The 16,909-nt window shown below is 44.8% G+C and overlaps 1 protein-coding gene and 1 pseudogene across 1 annotated transcript in view; both read right to left on the reverse strand.

Annotated features, from left to right (window-relative positions):
* The window catches only part of SNX29 (sorting nexin 29), a 567,324-nt gene that overhangs the window by 222,321 nt on the left and 328,094 nt on the right, over positions 1–16,909 (reverse strand). The gene's annotated exons all lie outside the window — the stretch shown is intronic.
* Positions 6,665–16,837, reverse strand: LOC102819033 (annotated as a pseudogene).

Consider the following 16,909-nt stretch of genomic DNA (forward strand, 5'->3'; position numbering starts at 1 on the left):
AATAACCATTCAAACTACTAATAAAAGCTGGCATGTATCAAGTGTTTATTATAAGCCAAGAGGCTTGACAATTTGATTCTACTGCATCCAAATGACCCTCTGAGGTAGGCCCATATCACAGAAGGAAACACTGAGCAACAAGAGCCAAGTGATCAAGACGGCGCTCGCCTTTAGTGCCGATGCCCTTAGCCATCCTACTACTGTTTCCCCAAGTGTGAAACTCAGAACCCAGGATTGTTTTCTGTGATGCCCGGAAACCACTTGTTGTTCTAAGTGCCAGAGAGTCAGTTCTAACTCACAGCGACCCTTGATAGGGTTTCCAAGGAGCGGCTGGTGAGCGTGGCCAACCTTGCAGTTTGAAGTCCAGTGCTTATCCTGCAGTGACACTGGGACTCCACAGCGAATAGCAATGAGTCCCAAAGACAAGACATCTCCCTCTGTATGATGCCCCCACTCCCTGTGAGGAGAGTGAGGACAAAGGCTGGGATGGACGCTCATCTGATTTGTCCTGTCCTGCCCGTATTCACCTCTCTCATCACCCGTGGGTGGTTTCTGGCTAGAAACTTGTCTTTGGTTCATCAGCGTACTTTTACAGCTATTTTCTGCTGATGGCAAATGACAGTAGCTTTCTGTATAAATAAAACTCTTTTACACAAAAAATGGGGAGACAAGTTCAAGAGAGTATTACATGAGCAGTGGTGGGCAGATGAGACAGAAATCGAGACTGGAGAAGAGGAGTGACTCACTATGAGGGAACAGCATGAAAAGGCAGGGCCAGGCCAGTGACTCAACCGTGGACACTGCACCACAACAAGCGGTGATCAAGACGGCCCCGGGGACACAGAAAGAAGGGTTAGGTCTGCAACTGACTCGGTTTTCACTCCTCCTCTTTCAGTTTCTGGCTTCGGTTTTGAAGATTACAACAACCTAACTTGCACAACGCAAACAAGCATATTGTGGGAGCTTCAGAGCTTTGTGAACTTTTATCTTTTAATTCCATTTTTTTCCACAAACTTCCTGAAGCTGCCTCTTACATATACATTGCTATTGGTGTTGAAGCGCTGTGGAGTCGGTTCTGACTCATAGTGACCCAACAGGGTTTCTGAGGAGCAACTGGTGGGTTTGAACTGCTGACCTTGAGGTTAGCAGTCCAGTGCTGATCCTACAGCGCCACACTGGGACTTCCGACATACACCCATATGTACATATATGCAATGTTGTTGCTAGATGCCATCAAGTTAAGGATGGTTATTGTAGATTGAATTATATTCCCATCAAAATATATGCTGAAATACTAACTTCTAACCATATATACGGAGTCCTAGTGTGGGGTTGTGGGTTACTGCTCTAGACTGCAAAAGTTGGTTTGAACCTCAGTTGGTAGTTAAAGCTCAACAGCTGCTCCTTGGAAAACCTATACAAGGTCAATAAGGGAGAGAAGTGACTCAACAGCACTTAACAACAACAACAACAATATCAAAAAACAATACCCAGAGGCACTGTAGAACAAGCACTAGACTGCAAACTGCAAGGTCAGTGGTTCAACCTGCCAGTAGATCCTAGGGAAAAGCTGAGGCTGCCTAATCTTGTAAAGATTTAAATTCTTAGAAAACCTCTATAGGATCATAATGATCTGGAATTGACTCGGTGGCAGTGTCCCTGGATTTGGGTAGCTAAAAACATGGCCCTGTTTGGAAATAAGGATTTTCTGTTTTGCTGTCAATGAGAACATACCAGAGCAGGTGGGTCCTAAACCTACTCACTTCTGAGTTAGATAGAACACTAGACACAAAGAACACCACACAAGGGGAATGCAGGTGCTCGATCATGAAAGAATCAATCTGTAAGCCCAGGACTCCAGTTTGTCTATGAGAAGCTGAAATAGACAAAGACTGCCCCCTAGAGTCACACCCTAAATTTAGATGTCTAGCCTCCTGGACTGTGAAAAAATACCTCTCTGTTCTTTAAAACCACCCCTCATGGACATATGTTATTTGAGCAGCACATGGCAACTAAGACAGTGGGCAGGTGCTTCCTCCCCTCAGGTATTCCTCCACACAACCATCAGGCCTAAACATCTGTCCATGCCAAGGCAGCAGTCAGGAAAACAGGCCCAGGGCTGCCCTCATTCTTGGTCAAGGTCTTTCTAACCTCAGGGCCTTGGCACAGCTGTTTGCTCTGCCCAGAGGGTACTTGGTTGCCTCCTCCTTTTCCTTCAGGTCTGCGAGTGGAGGATGTCTCTCCACAGAGGGACCTCCCAGTGAAGGAGGAGTAAGCAAGCTTCCCTATGGCTCAGGACCCAGGATCTCTCTGCACATGTTGTAATTTGTATAGGGCAGCTCTCTGAGGGCAGAGAACAAAAGACATCAGTGCCTGCTGCCCTCAGAGTACTGGAATGGGATGCCATCAACGACTCAGTCTGGAGACAGCGTCCATACCTGGAGCGCTGTGGTTGGAAGATGGCAGCTCCTGAAGAGCAGGTGAGGCAAGGTTTCCTGGAAGGGGCATGCCCACAATGGACACAGATGTCTTCCCCCACATGGTGGAGTCCAGAAAGTCTTTTGCCATCATCATTATTGTTGTTAAGTGCCAGTGAGTCCGTTCCAACTCATAGTGACCCCATGTGACAGAACATCAATGCCCCATAGGGTTTTGAGGTCCTGATGTTAGATAAGCACTGGACTGCTAACCGTATGGTCAGTGGTTAAAACCCATCAGCCACTTCTCAGAAACCCTTAACAGGGTCATTATGAATGGGAAACGACTCAACACTGAGACGGCACTTAAGAACAATGGTCTTTATGGGAGCAGACCCCACCAAGTCTTTCTTACTCAGAGCCACCAGGTGGGTTCAAACTACCAAGCTTCCAGTTAGTAACTGAGCCTTTAACCAACGGACTACTACAGTTCCATAAGCCATCCTTGTCTACCCAGGAATCTCAAGAGAAAGAGGATTTGTTTTTCCTTCTACCAAATTTAATGACTCAGTGGTTAATGACACATTATCTTTAATCAGAGATTAAAACACACAAGCCTCACAAAAGCCGTAATTAAGGTTGTTGTTGTTAAGTGCCGTGGAGTCAGTTCTGACTCATAGCTACCCTGCACAGGGTTTCCACGGCTCTAAATCTTTGTGGAAGCAGAAAACCTCATCTTCCTCCTATGGAGGAAGGGCAGTGGGCACAAACTACTGACCTTGTGCTTCACAGTCCACTGCTTACCGTAAAGAGCCCCCAGATTAAACAAGGCCTGGGGTGACACTGTGAGTTAATGCGCTGGACTGCAAAGTTGGTTTGAATCACAAGGTTGGCAGTTCAAGCTCACCAGCGGCTTCTTGAAAACCCTATGCAGGGTCACTATAGGTTGGATCAGACTCAACTGCAAGTAACAACATTATTCCCAGAGCAATTTGGCAGAGCACGGAGGCTCACTGCCACCATTTCCGTGAATAATTCAGAAAGTATTCTAAGACTGCTCGGCCAACAGGGGAGCTTGGTGACATAAGCCTGTGGGGTGAGACGCAGGGACATCACCTGAGGTACTCTGTCTGTCTGCACTGTGATCTATCCCTGGCCACCCCGGCCACAGGCACGACTGCCTTCAAGTCCTCTTGCTGCTTATTCTTACTTGAGCTCAATTATACCTAGACTCAAAGAGCCTCCATTACAAAGGCTCAAAGGCAAGATGCTGAAGGACCAATTGGAGACTTGTCTTAACAAAGGCTTACATAAATAGTATTGACTGCACTGGGGACCACAAATACACATGAATTCACTTGATCCGCATGACAATGACTCAGTGAGGTAGGCACCTCTAGATGTGCATTTTACAAATGAGGAAACTGGGGTAAAGGGAAAAAGTCAAGTTCTCTTGGCCATGGTCAGGAGAGAGTCTTAGGTAGGCCCTCTGTGTCTCCTCCTAGCCATCACACTACACACCTTCTCTTTCAGGAATAAACTGTGTGGATGGGCCACAGGTGTGGTCCATTCAATGAGCCAGAACTTTGTAGAAGAAATATAATACTCAGATTTAAAGGAAATCAGTGTCCTTTTCTGAGCTTCAGTCCCTTGATTTATGTGACAGGGATCACAAATACTCTTTCCTCTATAGAAAGCTACTGGTGTGGACCGCCACTTGCCTGTCAATTTGTCATACTATGGTGGCTTGTCTGTTGCTGTTGGAAGCTATGTAACCAGTATTTTAAATACCAGCAGGGTCATGTACAGACAGCAGTTTTCAGTGGGGCTTCCTGACAAAGGCAATGAAGAGAGGCAGATCCCTGCCGAACGGTTAGTCACTGAAAATCTTATTAACAGCAGCGGAACATTGTATAATATAACGTTGGAAGATGAGCCCATGGGGGGAAGGCACTCAAAATACAACTGGGGAAGAGCTGCCTCCTCAAAGCAGATATAGAGGAAGGAAAGCATCCAGAACGTTCATTTGCTGAAGGTGCACAGCTCAAAACAGTAAGAAACATCTACAAACACCCATTAATAATCAGAACACGGAATGTATGAAGTATGAATCTAAGACAACTGGAAGTTGTCAAAAATGAAATTGAATGCATAAAGACACATCATCTGAGGCATTGCTGAGCTGAAATGAACTGGTATTGGCCATTCTAAATTGGACAATCATATGGAGTCCTTGGAACCCTATACAGGGTGGCTATGGGTCAGAACCGACTCAATGGCACTTACCACAAAAACATTGTTCACTATTCCAGGAATGACAAATTGAGGAACGGCATCACATTCATTGTCAAAAAAGATCTACCTTGAAATATAATGTGGTCTGTGGTTGGATGATATCTATATACCAATAAGGAAGGACCGTTCTTCCTATTATTATTCAAATGTACACACCAACCACTAAAGCCACTGATGAAGAAACTGAACACTTGTATCAACTTCTTCAGTCTGAAAGTGACCAAACATTCAATCAAGATGTTGACAATTACTGATCACTGAAATTCTGAAGTTGGAAACAAAGAGAAATGATCAGTAGTTGACCCCCAAGGAATGCTAGATCCACAGATGTTGAAAAGAGACAGGGACCTTTCTCCTCAACTGGGAGCCAACAGAGGAAGAAAGCCTGTCCTGAGGGCAGGTGGCCTGGATTCAGACTTCTTGCCTCCTAACTGTGAGAGAAATCAACTTTTGTGTGTTAAAGCCACCCACCCATCCTGGTATTTCTCTTATGGCAGCACTAGACAGCTAAGACAATGGATGACAGGTAAGGTCAGTGTGTCTGCAAATACAGTTCATGTTGGCGTTCAGAGATTAGGGCGTGGTTTAGGTTGAGCACCTAAAACCCATCCAAGGTAAACACTTGACAGTTACAACTAAAACTAAGCCATATGAGGATGGTACTATTACCAACACTGCTTTAAACACAGAAACTGAAGCCCAAAATGAATGTGCTTTGCCCTCAGCATTGACCAGCACTTAGCGGAGGTGGGATTCACACCCTGGTCACTGGGCTCCTGAATGTGTATTCTTAACCAGTAGGCTACGCTGCCTTACAGTGCTTTCATACTTTTTAACAGTATGCACTTTTTAGTATCTTTGCAATGTAACAAGAGCCTGGTGGTGCTGTGCTTAAGTGCTTGCCTGCAGACCCCAAAGCTGGCAGTTGAAACCCATCAACTCCTCGGTGGGAGGCAGCTGTGACCACCTGCTTCTGTGAAGACGCACAGCCTTGGAAACGCTATGGCATCCTCTCCATCTACTATGTCATGTCACGTCTTCTAGAAGCAGGACAAACTTCTGATGAGAAAAAAACCTCTCCACCGCTCTCTCACGGCATAGTTTCCTTTCAAACACTCTCTGTTAGAGCCACTCAAGTTTGTCCCGCTGTCCCCAGACACTGGAGACAGGCACTTCCCATGCCCCTCTCCTCCCTCCTGCATGCAACAACGCCCACTGTCTTCTACTGCATTTCCACCTAACCAACAGATTACACACTAATCATATTTATAACCGCTGAACCATGGCAGCATTCGTGTTCTGTTTGCTCATTAGGTAAGTAAATCCACACGTGTTGTCAAAAGTCTCTAGCTGAGAAATTGATGGAATTGTCTGTATTTGGTACACTGTAATAGACAATACTGAGAATTAGCCATGCATTGTGATAACCTGCCTGATGCCTACAAAGGAAACCCAAGCATTTTTCTGGTCTGGTGGCTATTTTTCTGGAGCCCACAACAGAGACTGGGGCAAACACATAGTAGGCACTCAGTAAGTATTGGGTGGACAACAGATGCCTACTGGAGGTGACAGTAGTGTCCCCCTGGCAAATCCCCCAGTTGTGACAATGAGGAGATCAAACCCAGAAATACCCAGTGCCCTGTAGGGAAATAGTCACATTCCCGAGTCAGTTTGGTATGAAAACAGGAGCCCAGGAGTGACTCAAATGGTTAAGTGCTGGGCTACTCACTGAAATGGTGACCCTTCAAGTCATCCCCCAAGGTACCTGGGAAGGCAGACCTGACGAGCTGCTCTGAGAAGTCACAGCTCCATGAATCTATGGGGCAACACTTCTCCTCTGAAGCTCATGGGGTTAGCAGGAAGCAGAACTGACTCAACGGTCACTGGTGGTTGGGTGGATAAATGGGGAGTGGGGTGTGTGTGCATGCATGTGTACATTTACAAACCAGATGCTACATCCCAAAACCCACCAAGAGCGGGTGACTGGGGGGAGTCAGCCAAGTGGCACCTTTTGATTGCAGGTGTTGGCGGCAGCAGCAGCGAGGGTCTGTGCCCACTGTGGCTGCACAAACACTGAGGGTGGGAGACCGGAAGCCCAGAGAGACCAGGGCACTGAGGGGACAGAGGAGGACAAAGCTCAGGAGCTCAGGGCAGCAGCTCTTTTCTGGCCATGCCCAGCTGAGAGTCTCGAGCCCTGACGATGAGGCACACAGGCCTCCAGGTGGGTTCCCAGAACCACACCAGGAGCCAACTGAGGGGAAGCCACGTGGGAGCATGGTTACAATGGAGTGTGGTCAAGGCAGTGAATGCTTATGTTTGTCAGTGGCCTGCATGTGGTGCCTCCCTTCTGAGCTCTGGGAATTCTCGTGCTCGTGTGTATGATGAGGATACAGCTTTTGTCGTTGAGAGGCGACATAAAGTGTAAGTGTGAGGGCCTGGTGTGTTTTGTGCATGGCGCCTGCTTTGTGAGGGCTGGCCTGGCCCCTGCTTTCACCCTTGATTCTGACTGTCTGGCATGTACCGGGTCGCTCAGGGGATGTGTTTGCTGGATGAACACCTAGACCAAGCAGAGTCAAGTCGGTGGTTAGGATCAGAGGAGTCCCGACTGCTAATTGGAAGGTTGGTGGTTCAAACCTACACAGCAGCTCCTCAAGAGAAAGAGCTGGAATCCATTTCTATCAAGACTACAACCAAGAAAACTCCATCGGGCAGTTCTACTCTGTCACCTGGGGTAGCTATGTGTTAACCTGATGGCACACAATAATACACTATTTAAGGACAAACAAGGAAGAAGGGCCTAATTCGGGTCACCCTACCAGGACTAAGAATCCAGTCTGGACACCTCCCACTATTCTTTTCCCTTTTTGTGGTGAACTCGATGCAGGTTTACAGAGCACATCAGTTTTCCATCAATAATTCATATGTATTTTGTTTGATCTCATTGAGCATCGTGCCCACAATGTAAGCTCTTCTCCAACTATGTTTCCTGATTTCATTCCTCCTCCTTTCCTGACCCTTCTGAGCTTCGTCCTAAGATAAATGCTGCTCTTTTGATCTCAAATGATTTATTATTTATTCTATGGTGATGTGTGTACCTTCCCACTGTTACCATTCCCCTCAGAGATCTGTCTATTGTTTAGCTCGAACGTGAGCCACAGAGGTGAGTTCAGCTGCAGATTTCAAGGATGACTAAGGTCAGAGTCTCTATAGCGTTCCACCAGTCTCTATCCTACAGTCAAGGTTAAATGTTTTCCCTGAAACTTGTTAACTCTCCTTTCAAAGAATTTGGAAGACTAACACACACTTACTCCCTGTAAAAGAAGTTAGAAAGAGAGGCGGCTTAGGACAATGAAAGAAACGTTCTTTCAGAGAGAGAGGTAAGAAAGGGCATCTACCTGAGAGAAAAGAGAAAGAAGGTGGACACCAGTACAATCTGTCTGCTTCTTTATTTACCCGTCTGTCAGGGGAGTGGGCTCTGAGCCCCAGGAAAGGGTCCAGATACATTTCCTGGACTCCTGCTTCCTCAGGTTTCAGCTTCTCATCCACCAGCTTGATTTCCCTTACATTAGTTTCCGTGTCACCCACCCCTCTTAACTAACTTTATTTCTCCTTACAACAGCTGCTTCTCTCTCCCATCCTCTTAGATAACTTCATTTCTTTTTGCAAACAATCTTTACTCTGCCCTAAACTCTGGTAGCGTAGTGGTTACAAAACGGGCTGCGAACCGCAAGGTCAGCAGTTCGAAACTACCATCTGTTCCGTGGGAGAAAGATGAGGCTTTCTGCTCCCGTAAAGATTTACAGCCTCGGAAACCCTGTACGGGGTCGCTATGAGCCGGAACCGACTCGACAGCACTTAACAACAACAACCCTCTTTATAGAAAATTCTGTATTTTTGAGGTTAGCTTATTTCCTGCCTAGACAGGCAGTGCACCTAGAGTGACCTGAGACCCACTTCTTTCACTGTCCTATTGTTATTGTGAAAAGTCGACATCTGGTCCATCCAGGCCCACAGTGATCCTATATAAGGTTTTTGAGGAGTGGCTGGTGGGTTTAAACCACCGACCTTGCCACTCAAACCAAGCTTGTGGTCCAGCACGTTATCCTACAGCACCACACCAGGACTCCAACTACCTAATAATATGACCTGTAGTCAACCTGCCTCTAGACTTCATTCTGTAACAAGTAAACGTCTATTATCTAAGCCAATGTTACTAGGGTTTTCTTGCAGTTGAACTTAATACCATTGAACTGTTTCTCTTAAGGTTCTCTAGAAAAACAGAACCAGTGAGGGGAGAGGCAGAGGAAGAGAGAGATTTGCTCAAGTGATTGGCTCATGTAATTGTGGGGAGCTTTGCTCTTGTTAGGTGCCATCGAGTTGGTACCGACTCATTGTGACCCTACGCACAACAAAACGAAACACTGCCTGATCCTGGGCCAACCTCACAATTGTTGCCACAGCTGAGCCCACTGATGCTGCCACTTTGCCAATCCATCTCACTGGGGGTCTTCCTCTTTTTCTCTGACGCTCCACTTTTCCAAACATGACATCCTTCTCCAGTGACTGGTCCCTCACTATGTCCGAAGTATGAAAGACGAAGTTTGGCTATCCGACTTCAAGGAGCACTCTGGTTATACCTGTTTCAACACAGATCATTTGTTCCTTTGGCAGTCTATGATACTTTTAATATTCCCTCTAACCATAACTCAAATGCATCGATTATTCTATGGTCTTCCTTATTCATTGTCCAACTTTCACATGCATATGAGGTTACTAAAAATACCATGGCTTGGGTCAGGCACACCTTAGTCTTCAAACTGACATCTTTGCTCTTTGACACTTTAAAGAGGTCTTGTGCAGCAGATTTGCCTAATGCAATACGTCATTTGATCTCTTGACTACTGCTTCCATGAATGTTGACGGTTGATATGAACAAAATGAAGTTGCTGACAACTTCAATCTTTTCTCCATTCATATAAATGTTGTTTATGGGTCCAGTGCTGGTGGGGAGGAAGCGGGGAGGGGAGTAGCAAGTCCAAAAATTCATAGGATCTACATAGGCTGCAGACCCCTGCAAGCTTGCATCCCAAAATTGATAGATTAGAAGATGACTTGAGACCTGCTTCTTTCCTTGTTCTAAATATCTAATACTCCAGTAAGCTTGGTCTTTTTGATGATTGAATTTTGCTACACATTTTTTCCCCTAGTCTACCCAGAACCTCCTAATATCCTGCTTGTCTACAGCACCACTCAGTTTTCATCAACCTCACAAGGGGGCACAGAACTGAGCCTAAGGGTACTTAGAATAGAGCTTTGAAGACAAAGCTTCAAGACCCACCAAGACAAAGGGCTCAACAGGACAGCTCGGCCGACACATTTGCCCTTTGTTGCCAGGCTGCAAATAACTTTTGGAAGAATTTTCAAAGTGCTGGGGAAGCGGAATCCAACACATCGCCATTATCCCTGAAGGCCACGCCACTGCAGCTCGGGAGGACTGTCATTAGCAGTGAGCTAAGTCTGAGCAATCATCATTAAACTCAAAAGTTCCCTTCCATTTCGGCTGGAGTGGACTGGGGCGGTAAAGGAAGAGGACTATGCATTCAAAGACATTTCCTAATGCTCAGCCTTAGCCAGCAGGACAAAGATTTCAAAGGCTCTGTAATACTCTAGCTCTCAAATCAGGGATTCTGCTATTTCAACAAACTGCAAAAAGAACCTGAGGTTATGTCTTGTCAGGAGTCTGCTTTGCCATAGAAAAGGGACAGATGATTTGGTCAGAACACTGCCCTTTCCTATTCAAAGCTCAGAGAAGTGTAATTAGGAAACTGTCACTGTATTGTGTCATAGGCTTCCAGACTGGGATGGGTCCTCAGATTCAAGGGTAATCTGCTTTTCAGGGCGAGGACTGGGGTGGGGTGGGGTGAGTGAGGTTCTCGCCACCAGCACAACACTCACTGCAAAGCGCCCTTAAACACGCAGCAACCCAGTGGTGGTCAGGGAGGAGCTCTCTACAAAGAGGGTGTCTGAGCGAAGAGATTGAGAGGAGGGAATGAGCCTGTAGCCAGGCCTCGGCAGACACCCTTCTCGCTCCCACACCTGACCTCTTTATGCCTTGGTTTCCAGATCTAGACAGAGGGAATTATATAAAATACCTACTACCTACCACATCGGATTATTGGGAGGATTAAATGAAATAATGCGGGTAACATGTCGAACACAGTGCCTAGCACAGAAATGCTCAAAAAATGGTAAAATCAGTATCACGACCTCCACCACCACCATGGCCATCCCTGTCTCCTCCATCACTCCCTCCTCCATCAGCACCACCTCCACCATCACTCTCTCCTCCATAAGCACCATCACCTCCACCATCACTCTCTCCTCCATCAGTATCACGACCTCTACCATCACCACCACCTCCATCAGCACCATCCTTTCCATCATCATGAGGATGCAGGTGAAGATGAACGAAGACATGACCCCTTTAAAATAATCAGGCTTGTGTTATTCCTCTATAGCTTTATCCACTCCCCAGTCCACCCCCACTGCCTCTCCAGCTTGGCAGGCACCTGCTTTCAGAGCCCCCTTCATGCTGAGATAAGAGGCTGCTCTGTGCTGCTGATGCATCTATCGCATTTAAAGCGTGCATGTGTGTTTCCTGACGTCTCAGTGTTTCTCACATCCCACAGAAGGTAAAGGCTTTTCTGTCTCTCGCTTGCCTTTGTTCCTCCAAAAAGCCGCACGTACATGGTAGACAGTGCCTGGTAAATGCCCAGGGAATCAAACTCTTTTTCACTCTGACCCCACTGCATGTTCTTTCCTACAGCTGACTGGCTATGATATCATATATGTACTAATCATATGTGGAGGCTCTAAAGACCTTCGTAGATTCTTCACACAGACTATAAATTCTAGTTCCTGTTGATTTCAAATCATCAGAAAGCTGAAATAACCAGATTTTTTTATAGTGGCACACTATGATAATTGATGTTCATAATTATGGCCTTGAGGCACAGCAAGTTCCTTAACTGCCTTCTAAATTATCGAAGATCAAATTATGTTCAGTCGCGAGTTAGCGTTAAGTGTATTTTAATTATATTCTCATTCTTGGAAAATTAGTAACCCACACGGCTGAGATAGATGATCTAGGCAGCTTTGTGAATAAAACAATCTGGATAGAGCTCAGATTTCCAGAATGTTCTCAAAAAATGATATCCTTTCATCATTATACATAAATAAGAGTTAATAATTTATATTCTCTTCCTTCCCAAAAATAACATGGCCACTTATAAACAATTATGCTGTTGAACAATATTTTTAAGTGAGAAAACAGGAGTGGAAAATACAGATAGGTGAAGCCAAGAGTAAGGTTACAACTCTAAATACATGCAACAGAACTCGCTACACTTTTAAAGATGGGCTCACAATTGCCTCTGAGCTTCCTAGCTGCCAAGGCAACGAAGTAAACACAATCTTCATGGAAACTGAAAAATGAGAATGAACGATTTAGTCAAGAGAACCGTTCCTGGTACTTAGATGTGAGAAAAATTTCTCTCACACATACACAGGCACACACAAACAACATGCAATGAGCATCAACAAGCTTACAGAAACTTCAATCATGATTTTCAGCAGGATGACTCTTCAAACATCTCCTACTATAGGCCAGAGGTGGCCGTGGGGACAGTAGGTAGCTAAGGACTGTGGCAGCCAGTTCAGCGCATGTCACATCTGAAGAGGCTGCGTCAACCAGCTACTGCTGTGGAGGAGGTAGACCCAAGGCTTGTAGATAATTTAATCTTTAAATTATTAAATATTTCAAGCATACAAAGAATAAACACCATGTATACATAAGGCGCTCTGATAACATAGTGGTTACGAATCGGACTGCTAATCTCACGGTCAGCAGTTCTAAACTACCAGCTGTACTACTGGAGAAAGATGAGGCTTTCTGCTCTGGTAAAGATTTACATTCTTGGAAACCCTGTACAGGGTCGCTATGAGTCGGAACCAACTCCACGGCACATAACAACAACAACAGCATATATATCAAAGGGGTTTCAAACAGTTAGGGGAAAAATCCCATTATAAAACAAATCCCATTATAGACACCTGGGCACCCACTGCCCAACTTTAGATGTAGAAACTTCTGACACTTTGGGTCTTTTCAGATGTCTTATATGCATGTGAAATCTGGACACACAAAAAAAGGTAGATAGAAGAAGAGAACTGATGCTGTGGGCAGCCAAAATAACAAACAAATCAGTCTTGGAAGAAACACGACCGGACAGTTCCCTAGAAGTAAAGATGGAGTGACTTTGTCTTGCTTACTTTGAACACATCAGGAAAGATTGATCACTTGAAAAGGATACCTTGTTTGGCAAAGCAGAAGGTCAGCAAAAACGAGGGAAACCCTGAAAGAGATTAATTGAAACAACAGCCACAGAAATGGGTTCAAACATACCAAAGATCAGGAGGAAGACTCAGATCTGGCAATGTTTCATTCTATTAACATCCCAGTTCACCTTGAGCAGGCATGAAGTCAACGACAACTAACAGTGACAACAACAGCACTCACACCAAGCTTGAACCACTTACTTGTGGTCCAGGGCTTAACCTGTGGAGCCACGACGCTCCCCAAGGTCTCCTAGGGCAAGACTAAGTTCTAGGTTTTCAACACTGGTCCAACTAATTCATTTCCAAAAAAATGCATGTGAACCAACTCCATATGCGTAAGCAAAATACATCCATGGGCTGTATTTTGCTTTAATTTTAGGCTATCATCTGCATGATGAACTCAAGAGTGGTTACCAATAAAGTAACTCAGGTTTCACATGCACCTCTCCAAGGTCTAACTTTGAATCAAGGACACAAGGGTCTAGGATCTCGACTTGCAAAACGGACCCATTACATGACCTTCAGACAGTTGTCTGTGAATATCATTTCCTGAAAATGAACTTTTGGACAGCAGAGTTGGGTCTTATATGCATTAACACAAACTCCAATGGGAGACACAGGTGTTTCTGAACACAGGTAGGTCTCTAACCATTCAAGATCTGTGGAGTGAAAGGGAAGTCAGGGAACCCGTTAGGCTTTCCAGTGATCGTGGTGCTGTTAGACGTCAGTGAGTCTCTTACAACTCAATGACCCTGTGCACGACAGAACAAAACACTGCTTGGTTCTGCACCATCCTCACAATTGGTAACGTTTGAGCCCATTACTGCTGCCAATGTGCCAATCCATCTCACTGGGGGCGTTCCTCTTTTTCACTGACCCTCCACTTTACCAAGCAAGATGCCCTTCTCCAGGGACCGGTCCCTCCTGATGATATGCCTGAATATGTGAGGCGAAGTCTCATCATCCTGGTTTCTAAACAGCATTTTGGCTGCACTTCTTCCAGTATACAGTGGTTTGTTCTTCTGGCAGTCCATGGTACTTTTAATAGTCTTCTCCAACACCGTACCTTAAATACATCAATTCTTCTGTGGTCTTCCTATCACTGTCCAACTTTCACATGCATATGAGGCTACTGAAAATACCATGGCTTAGGTCAGGTAAATCTTATTCCTGAAACTTGCATCTTTGTTCTTAAACACTTCAAAGAGTTCTTGCTCAGCAGATATGCCTAATGTAATACATCGTTTGATTTCTTGACTGCTTCCTTGAGTGTCCATTGTGAATTCAAGCAAAATGACATCTTTGACAACTGCTATCTTTTCTCCATTTATCATGGTGGTCATTTATTAGTTCAGTTGCGAGGATTTTGTTTTTGTTTTCTTTATACTCAGTTAAAACCCATACCAAAGGCAAAGTCTTTGATCTTCATCAGTAAATATTGTTAAGTCCTCTTCACTTTCATCAAGCTATACTGTGGCATCTGAGTATCAAATTAATGAGTGAGTTCATTAATGAGTCTTCCTCCAATCATGATGCCAGGCTCTTCTTCATATAATCCATCTTCTCAGATTATGTGGTCAGCATACAGATTGAATCAGTATGGTGAAAAGATACCACCTTTGCACACACCTTTCCTGATTTTAAACCATTCAGCATCCCCTTGTCCTTGTCTAACAACTGCCTCTTAATTTGTGTACCATTTCTTCATGAGCACAATTAACTGTTCTGGAATACTCCTTCTTCTCAATGCTTATACATAGTTTGTCAAGATCTATAGTCAAAAGCCTTTGTATAGTAAATAAAACACAAGTAAACACCTTTCTGGTAATCTCTGGTTCCAGTCAAGATCCATTTGACAACAGCAATGCTATTCCTGGTTCCACGTGTCTTCTGAATCTGGCTTGAATTTCTGGCAGGTCCCTTCTGCCGGAATTTGCCGGGTCTGTCTCAACCATTTAAAAAACACCATCAGCAAAATTTTACTCGCATGCGATATTAATGATATTGTTCAATAATTTTCACATTCTGTTGGGTTCTCTTCAGAATGTGCAAAAATATGGATCTCTTCCAATCAGCTGGCCAGGTAGTTCTCGTCCAAATGTGCTGGGCAAAGATGAGTTAGCACCTCCTGTTCTGCATCAGTTTGTGGAAAGATCAGATCCCAGTTTCTGTCAATTCCTAGAGCCTTGTTTTTTGTCAATACATTCAGTACAGCTTGAATTTCTTCCTTCAGTACTATTGCTTCTTGATCATATGCTATGTCTTGAAATGGCTGAACATAGCCCATTTCTTTTTGGTACAGTGACTCTGTAATCCTTCCATGTTCTTTTGACGCTTTCTGCATCATTCAATATTTTATCCATCCTCTTGTTGTTTTTAAGTGCTGTCAAGTCAGTTCCAACTCACAGTGATACTATACAGGGAAGCCAAGGGCTGGCTGGTGGGTTTGAACCGCTGACCTTTTGGACAGTGGTCCAGTTCTTATCCTGCAGTACCACTCAGGACACCATTTTGTACAAAGAATCTTTCCATAGTCCAAGTTAAGGTTAGAGTTTGTCTTCAGTGATTTCAGCTTGAGAAATGCTTGACATATTCATAACCTTTTGGTTTTTTAACTCCAAGTCATCACACATTTCAATTATAATACTTGACTCTGTCTTCTCGAGCTGTTCTTTGAAATCGTCTGTTCAGTTCTTTTACCTCCTTTCTTCCATTCATTTTAGCTTTTCTATTCTCAAGAGCAAGTTTCAAATTTTTCTCTGACATCCATTTTGGTCTTTTCTTTTTGGTATGTTTTGTTAAGTGCCGTTGAGTCAGTTCTGACCCATAGCGACCTTGTTTGTGTAGGGCTCCCAAGGAACATCTGGTGAGCTTGAACTGCTGACCTTGCAGTTCAAACAACTCTGCAGTCTGGCGCATTGCCCTACAGCAGGACTCCTTTGTTTTTTTGTTTTTTTCGGGGGGTGGGGAGGGCATATACAGTAGAATATTACTCAATCATAAAGAGAAATGAAGTCAATACATGTTAAATCATGGATGAACTCTGAAAACATTCAAAAGAACAAATATAGTATGATCTCACTTATATGGAATATTCAATGAATAGAGAACAACACTTATTAATGGTTACCTGGAGCAGGAGACAAGGAGAAAGTGAAGTCACTGTGTAGGTGGGGTTTCTGTTAATGGTGATGGGTCATTTGGAGAAGGGTGCTGGTAATGCTATGCAACATGATGAACATAATGTTGCTGAGTTGTACATGTAACAACTGTGGCAGTGCTCTGCATGTTGGTATATGTATCTTATCACAATTTTAAAAATGAGAGAATGACGAGAGACTAGAATAGAGGAGGAATTGCTTTCCACTGACTTCAAAGTGGGCTCCGTAGTGAAGCCCCTTTGGGTTTAAGAGCATGTTTGCATTGCCTTACTTCTTCCTGCAGTTTCTGCTGTGGCCGCCTGAGCAGCCAGCTTCCATCTCCTGTGACAGCAATGCGACTCCTCCGGCAAAGCTCTCCCTTTGGACTGTTCTTCGAAGCTGACCTTTCACTGAGCGAGCAGTACGGCAACTGTTTGTGTAAGACCAGTCTGGGAGCTCAGTAAGAGGTCCACAGCTGGAGGGGTGGGCAGCCAGACCTTGCTGGGGCCTCCAGTGGCTACCTGCCCTAACCTCTGTGCTGCAGCGCAGCCTCCGGACGCTAAGGAACAGAGCTGCCAAAAGGGCCATGCTGTGGCTGTGAAGTCCGAAGTGGTCTTTCTTGTCTTTTTAATGACCTTTTGCTATCGTCCTGCCATCCCA

This window comes from Chrysochloris asiatica, unplaced genomic scaffold, assembly GCF_000296735.1.
Source record: "Chrysochloris asiatica unplaced genomic scaffold, ChrAsi1.0 scaffold00102, whole genome shotgun sequence".
Taxonomy (NCBI): Eukaryota; Metazoa; Chordata; class Mammalia; order Afrosoricida; family Chrysochloridae; genus Chrysochloris; species Chrysochloris asiatica.